The sequence below is a fragment of the Pseudophryne corroboree genome, chromosome 4, assembly GCF_028390025.1.
Source record: "Pseudophryne corroboree isolate aPseCor3 chromosome 4, aPseCor3.hap2, whole genome shotgun sequence".
In the NCBI taxonomy this organism is placed as follows: Eukaryota; Metazoa; Chordata; class Amphibia; order Anura; family Myobatrachidae; genus Pseudophryne; species Pseudophryne corroboree.
Window position 1 is genome coordinate 42,002,531 of NC_086447.1, and position 8,822 is coordinate 42,011,352.

The window sequence follows — 8,822 nt, forward strand, 5'->3', positions numbered from 1 at the left end:
CCTGAGTCCTGGTTCTGTTACCCTCATCTCAGGACACATTGTAGCAGTAAGAGTTATTCTATTGCACAGCTCTGGTGTATAACACAAGCATCGCCTGAGTCCTGGTTCTGTTACCCTCATCTCAGGATAGACTGTAGCAGTAAGAGTTATTCTATTGCACAGCTCTGGTATATAACACAAGCACCGCCTGAGTCCTGGTTCTGTTACCCCCATCTCAGGACACATTGTAGCAGTAAGAGTTATTCTATTGCACAGCTCTGGTATATAACACAAGCACCGCCTGAGTCCTGGTTCTGTTACCCTCATCTCAGGACACATTGTAGCAGTAAGAGTTATTCTATTGCACAGCTCTGGTGTATAACACAAGCACCGCCTGAGTCCTGGTTCTGTTACCCCCATCTCAGGACACATTGTAGCAGTAAGAGTTATTCTATTGCACAGCTCTGGTGTATAACACAAGCACCGCCTGAGTCCTGGTTCTGTTACCCCCATCTCAGGATACATTGTAGCAGTAAGAGTTATTCTATTGCACAGCTCTGGTGTATAACACAAGCACCGCCTGAGTCCTGGTTCTGTTACCCTCATCTCAGTACACATTGTAGCAGTAAGAGTTATTCTATTGTACAGCTCTGGTATATAACACAAGCTCCGCCTCAGTCCTGGTTCTGTTACCCCCATCTCAGGATACATTGTAACAATAAGAGTTATTCTATTGCACAGCTCTGGTATATAACACAAGCACCGACTGAGTCCTGGTTCTGTTACCCCCATCTCAGGACACATTGTAGCAGTAAGAGTTATTCTATTGCACAGCTCTGGTATATAACACAAGCACCGCCTGAGTCCTGGTTCTGTTACCCCCATCTCAGGACACATTGTAGCAGTAAGAGTTATTCTATTGCACAGCTCTGGTATATAACACAAGCACCGCCTGAATCCTGGTTCTGTTACCCCCATCTCAGGATACATTGTAACAATAAGAGTTATTCTATTGTACAGCTCTGGTGTATAACACAAGCATCGCCTGAGTCCTGGTTCTGTTACCCTCATCTCAGGACACATTGTAGCAGTAAGAGTTATTCTATTGCACAGCTCTGGTGTATAACACAAGCACCGCCTGAGTCCTGGTTCTGTTACCCTCATCTCAGGATAGATTGTAACAATAAGAGTTATTCTATTGCACAGCTCTGGTGTATAACACAAGCACCGCCTGAGTCCTGGTACTGTTACCCCCATCTCAGGACACATTGTAGCAGTAAGAGTTATTCTATTGCACAGCTCTGGTATATAACACAAGCACCGCCTGAGTCCTGGTACTGTTACCCTCATCTCAGGACACATTGTAGCAGTAATAGTTATTCTATTGCACAGCTCTGGTATATAACACAAGCACCGCCTGAGTCCTGGTTCTGTTACCCCCATCTCAGGATAGATTGTAGCAGTAAGAGTTATTCTATTGCACAGATCTGGTATATAACACAAGCACCGCCTGAGTCCTGGTTCTGTTACCCCCATCTCAGGATAGACTGTAGCAGTAAGAGTTATTCTATTGCACAGCTCTGGTATATAACACAAGCACCGCCTGAGTCCTGGTTCTGTTACCCTCATCTCAGGACACATTGTAGCAGTAAGAGTTATTCTATTGCACAGCTCTGATATATAACACAAGCACCGCCTGAGTCCTGGTTCTGTTACCCCCATCTCAGGACACATTGTAGCAGTAAGAGTTATTCTATTGCACAGCTCTGGTATATAACACAAGCACCGCCTGAGTCCTGGTTCTGTTACCCTCATCTCAGGACACATTGTAGCAGTAAGAGTTATTCTATTGCACAGCTCTGGTATATAACACAAGCACCGCCTGAGTCCTGGTTCTGTTACCCTCATCTCAGTACACATTGTAGCAGTAAGAGTTATTCTATTGTACAGCTCTGGTGTATAACACAAGCACCGCCTGAGTCCTGGTTCTGTTACCCTCATCTCAGGACACATTGTAGCAGTAAGAGTTATTCTATTGCACAGCTCTGGTGTATAACACAAGCATCGCCTGAGTCCTGGTTCTGTTACCCTCATCTCAGTACACATTGTAGCAGTAAGAGTTATTCTATTGCACAGATCTGGTATATAACACAAGCTCCGCCTCAGTTCTGGTTCTGTTACCCCCATCTCAGGATAGATTGTAGCAGTAAGAGTTATTCTATTGCACACCTCTGGTATATAACACAAGCACCGCCTGAGTCCTGGTTCTGTTACCCCCATCTCAGGACACATTGTAGCAGTAAGAGTTATTCTATTGCACAGCTCTGGTATATAACACAAGCACCGCCTGAGTCCTGGTTCTGTTACCCTCATCTCTGGACACATTGTAGCAGTAAGAGTTATTCTATTGCACAGCTCTGGTATATAACACAAGCACCGCCTGAGTCCTGGTTCTGTTACCCTCATCTCAGTACACATTGTAGCAGTAAGTGTTATTCTATTGTACAGCTCTGGTGTATAACACAAGCACCGCCTGAGTCCTGGTTCTGTTACCCTCATCTCAGGACACATTGTAGCAGTAAGAGTTATTCTATTGCACAGCTCTGGTGTATAACACAAGCATCGCCTGAGTCCTGGTTCTGTTACCCTCATCTCAGGACACATTGTAGCAGTAAGAGTTATTCTATTGCACAGATCTGGTATATAACACAAGCACCGCCTGAGTCCTGGTTCTGTTACCCTCATCTCAGGATAGATTGTAACAATAAGAGTTATTCTATTGCACAGATCTGGTGTATAACTAAAGCACCGCCTGAGTCCTGGTTCTGTTACCCTCATCTCAGGATAGATTGTAACAATAAGAGTTATTCTATTGCACAGCTCTGGTGTATAACAAAAGCACCGCCTGAGTCCTGGTTCTGTTACCCCCATCTCAGGACACATTGTAGCAGTAAGAGTTATTCTATTGCACAGCTCTGGTATATAACACAAGCACCGCCTGAGTCCTGGTTCTGTTACCCTCATCTCAGGACACATTGTAGCAGTAAGAGTTATTCTATTGCACAGCTCTGGTATATAACACAAGCACCGCCTGAGTCCTGGTTCTGTTACCCTCATCTCAGGACACATTGTAGCAGTAAGAGTTATTCTATTGCACAGCTCTGGTGTATAACACAAGCACCGCCTGAGTCCTGGTTCTGTTACCCCCATCTCAGGACACATTGTAGCAGTAAGAGTTATTCTATTGCACAGCTCTGGTGTATAACACAAGCACCGCCTGAGTCCTGGTTCTGTTACCCCCATCTCAGGATACATTGTAGCAGTAAGAGTTATTCTATTGCACAGCTCTGGTGTATAACACAAGCACCGCCTGAGTCCTGGTTCTGTTACCCCCATCTCAGGACACATTGTAGCAGTAAGAGTTATTCTATTGCACAGCTCTGGTATATAACACAAGCACCGCCTCAGTCCTGGTTCTGTTACCCCCATCTCAGGATACATTGTAAAAATAAGAGTTATTCTATTGCACAGCTCTGGTATATAACACAAGCACCGACTGAGTCCTGGTTCTGTTACCCCCATCTCAGGACACATTGTAGCAGTAAGAGTTATTCTATTGCACAGCTCTGGTATATAACACAAGCACCGCCTGAGTCCTGGTTCTGTTACCCCCATCTCAGGACACATTGTAGCAGTAAGAGTTATTCTATTGCACAGCTCTGGTATATAACACAAGCACCGCCTGAATCCTGGTTCTGTTACCCCCATCTCAGGATACATTGTAACAATAAGAGTTATTCTATTGCACAGCTCTGGTATATAACACAAGCACCGCCTGAGTCCTTGTTCTGTTACCCCCATCTCAGGATAGATTGTAGCAGTAAGAGTTATTCTATTGCACAGCTCTGGTATATAACACAAGCACCGCCTGAGTCCTGGTTCTGTTACCCCCATCTCAGGACACATTGTAGCAGTAAGAGTTATTCTATTGCACAGCTCTGGTATATAACACAAGCACCGCCTGAGTCCTGGTTCTGTTACCCCCATCTCAGGATAGATTGTAGCAGTAAGAGTTTTTCTATTGCACAGATCTGGTATATAACACAAGCACCGCCTGAGTCCTGGTTCTGTTACCCTCATCTCAGGATAGATTGTAACAATAAGAGTTATTCTATTGCACAGATCTGGTGTATAACTAAAGCACCGCCTGAGTCCTGGTTCTGTTACCCTCATCTCAGGATAGATTGTAACAATAAGAGTTATTCTATTGCACAGCTCTGGTGTATAACAAAAGCACCGCCTGAGTCCTGGTTCTGTTACCCCCATCTCAGGACACATTGTAGCAGTAAGAGTTATTCTATTGCACAGCTCTGGTATATAACACAAGCACCGCCTGAATCCTGGTTCTGTTACCCCCATCTCAGGATACATTGTAACAATAAGAGTTATTCTATTGCACAGCTCTGGTATATAACACAAGCACCGCCTGAGTCCTTGTTCTGTTACCCCCATCTCAGGATAGATTGTAGCAGTAAGAGTTATTCTATTGCACAGCTCTGGTATATAACACAAGCACCGCCTGAGTCCTGGTTCTGTTACCCCCATCTCAGGACACATTGTAGCAGTAAGAGTTATTCTATTGCACAGCTCTGGTATATAACTCAAGCACCGCCTGAGTCCTGGTTCTGTTACCCCCATCTCAGGATAGATTGTAGCAGTAAGAGTTTTTCTATTGCACAGATCTGGTATATAACACAAGCACCGCCTGAGTCCTGGTTCTGTTACCCTCATCTCAGGATAGATTGTAACAATAAGAGTTATTCTATTGCACAGATCTGGTGTATAACTAAAGCACCGCCTGAGTCCTGGTTCTGTTACCCTCATCTCAGGATAGATTGTAACAATAAGAGTTATTCTATTGCACAGCACTGGTGTATAACAAAAGCACCGCCTGAGTCCTGGTTCTGTTACCCCCATCTCAGGATAGATTGTAACAATAAGAGTTATTCTATTGCACAGCTCTGGTATATAACACAAGCACCGCCTGAGTCCTGGTTCTGTTACCCCCATCTCAGGACACATTGTAGCAGTAAGAGTTATTCTATTGCACAGCTCTGGTATATAACACAAGCACCGCCTGAGTCCTGGTTCTGTTACCCCCATCTCAGGACACATTGTAGCAGTAAGAGTTATTCTATTGCACAGATCTAGTATATAACACAAGCACCGCCTGAGTCCTGGTTCTGTTACCCCCATCTCAGGACACATTGTAGCAGTAAGAGTTATTCTATTGCACAGATCTGGTATATAACACAAGCACCGCCTGAGTCCTAGTTCTGTTACCCTCATCTCAGGAGAGATTGTAACAATAAGAGTTATTCTATTGCACAGATCTGGTGTATAACTAAAGCACCGCCTGAGTCCTGGTTCTGTTACCCTCATCTCAGGATAGATTGTAACAATAAGAGTTATTCTATTGCACAGCTCTGGTGTATAACAAAAGCACCGCCTGAGTCCTGGTTCTCTTACCCCCATCTCAGGATAGATTGTAACAATAAGAGTTATTCTATTGCACAGCTCTGGTATATAACACAAGCACCGCCTGAGTCCTGGTTCTGTTACCCCCATCTCAGGACACATTGTAGCAGTAAGAGTTATTCTATTGCACAGCTCTGGTATATAACACAAGCACCGCCTGAGTCCTGGTTCTGTTACCCCCATCTCAGGATAGATTGTAACAATAAGAGTTATTCTATTGCACAGCTCTGGTGTATAACAAAAGCACCGCCTGAGTCCTGGTTCTGTTACCCCCATCTCAGGATAGATTGTAACAATAAGAGTTATTCTATTGCACAGCTCTGGTATATAACACAAGCACCGCCTGAGTCCTGGTTCTGTTACCCCCATCTCAGGACACATTGTAGCAGTAAGAGTTATTCTATTGCACAGCTCTGGTACATAACACAAGCACCGCCTGAGTCCTGGTTCTGTTACCCCCATCTCAGGACACATTGTAGCAGTAAGAGTTATTCTATTGCACAGCTCTGGTATATAACACAAGCACCGCCTGAGTCCTGGTTCTGTTACCCTCATCTCAGGACACATTGTAGCAGTAAGAGTTATTCTATTGCACAGCTCTGGTATATAACACAAGCACCGCCTGAGTCCTGGTTCTGTTACCCTCATCTCAGTACACATTGTAGCAGTAAGAGTTATTCTATTGCACAGCTCTGGTATATAACACAAGCTCCGCCTCAGTCCTGGTTCTGTTACCCCCATCTCAGGACACATTGTAGCAGTAAGAGTTATTCTATTGCACAGCTCTGGTATATAACACAAGCACCGCCTGAGTCCTGGTTCTGTTACCCCCATCTCAGGATAGATTGTAGCAATTTGAGTTATTCTATTGCACAGCTCTGGTGTATAACACAAGCACCACCTCAGTCCTGGTTCTGTTACCCCCATCTCAGGACACATTGTAGCAGTAAGAGTTATATACCAGAGCTGTGCAATAGAATAACACAAGCACCGCCTGAGTCTTGGTTCTGTTACCCTCATCGCAGGACACATTGTAGCAGTTAGAGTTATTCTATTGCACAGCTCTGGTATATAACACAAGCATCGCATGAGTCCTGGGTCTGTTACCCCCACCTCAGGATACATTGTAGCAGTAAGAGTTATTCTATTGCACAGCTCTGGTACATAACACAAGCACCGCCTGAGTCCTGGTTCTGTTACCCTCATCTCAGGACACATTGTAGCAGTAAGAGTTATTCTATTGCACAGCTCTGGTATATAACACAAGCACCGCCTGAGTCTTGGTTCTGTTACCCTCATCTCAGGATACATTGTAGCAGTAAGAGTTATTCTATTGCACAGCTCTGGTATTTAACACAAGCACCGCCTGAGTCCTGGTTCTGTTACCCCCATCTCAGGATAGATTGTAGCAGTAAGAGTTTTTCTATTGCACAGATCTGGTATATAACACAAGCACCGCCTGAGTCCTGGTTCTGTTACCCTCATCTCAGGATAGATTGTAACAATAAGAGTTATTCTATTGCACAGATCTGGTGTATAACTAAAGCACCGCCTGAGTCCTGGTTCTGTTACCCTCATCTCAGGATAGATTGTAACAATAAGAGTTATTCTATTGCACAGCTCTGGTGTATAACAAAAGCACCGCCTGAGTCCTGGTTCTGTTACCCCCATCTCAGGATAGATTGTAACAATAAGAGTTATTCTATTGCACAGCTCTGGTATATAACACAAGCACCGCCTGAGTCCTGGTTCTGTTACCCCCATCTCAGGACACATTGTAGCAGTAAGAGTTATTCTATTGCACAGCTCTGGTATATAACACAAGCACCGCCTGAGTCCTGGTTCTGTTACCCCCATCTCAGGACACATTGTAGCAGTAAGAGTTATTCTATTGCACAGATCTAGTATATAACACAAGCACCGCCTGAGTCCTGGTTCTGTTACCCCCATCTCAGGACACATTGTAGCAGTAAGAGTTATTCTATTGCACAGATCTGGTATATAACACAAGCACCGCCTGAGTCCTAGTTCTGTTACCCTCATCTCAGGAGAGATTGTAACAATAAGAGTTATTCTATTGCACAGATCTGGTGTATAACTAAAGCACCGCCTGAGTCCTGGTTCTGTTACCCTCATCTCAGGATAGATTGTAACAATAAGAGTTATTCTATTGCACAGCTCTGGTGTATAACAAAAGCACCGCCTGAGTCCTGGTTCTCTTACCCCCATCTCAGGATAGATTGTAACAATAAGAGTTATTCTATTGCACAGCTCTGGTATATAACACAAGCACCGCCTGAGTCCTGGTTCTGTTACCCTCATCTCAGTACACATTGTAGCAGTAAGAGTTATTCTATTGCACAGCTCTGGTATATAACACAAGCTCCGCCTCAGTCCTGGTTCTGTTACCCCCATCTCAGGACACATTGTAGCAGTAAGAGTTATTCTATTGCACAGCTCTGGTATATAACACAAGCACCGCCTGAGTCCTGGTTCTGTTACCCCCATCTCAGGATAGATTGTAGCAATTTGAGTTATTCTATTGCACAGCTCTGGTGTATAACACAAGCACCACCTCAGTCCTGGTTCTGTTACCCCCATCTCAGGACACATTGTAGCAGTAAGAGTTATATACCAGAGCTGTGCAATAGAATAACACAAGCACCGCCTGAGTCTTGGTTCTGTTACCCTCATCGCAGGACACATTGTAGCAGTTAGAGTTATTCTATTGCACAGCTCTGGTATATAACACAAGCATCGCATGAGTCCTGGGTCTGTTACCCCCACCTCAGGATACATTGTAGCAGTAAGAGTTATTCTATTGCACAGCTCTGGTACATAACACAAGCACCGCCTGAGTCCTGGTTCTGTTACCCTCATCTCAGGACACATTGTAGCAGTAAGAGTTATTCTATTGCACAGCTCTGGTATATAACACAAGCACCGCCTGAGTCTTGGTTCTGTTACCCTCATCTCAGGATACATTGTAGCAGTAAGAGTTATTCTATTGCACAGCTCTGGTATTTAACACAAGCACCGCCTGAGTCTTGGTTCTGTTACCCTCATCTCAGGACACATTGTAGCAGTAAGAGTTATTCTATTGCACAAATCTGGTATATAACACAAGCACCGCCTGAGTCCTGGTTCTGTTACCCTAAACTAAGGACACATTGTAGCAGTGAGAGTTATTCTATTGCACAGCTCTGGTGTATAACACAAGCACCGCCCGGGTCCTGGTTATGTTACCCTCATCTCAGGACACAATGTAGCAGTAAGAGTTATTCTATTGCACATCACTGGTATAT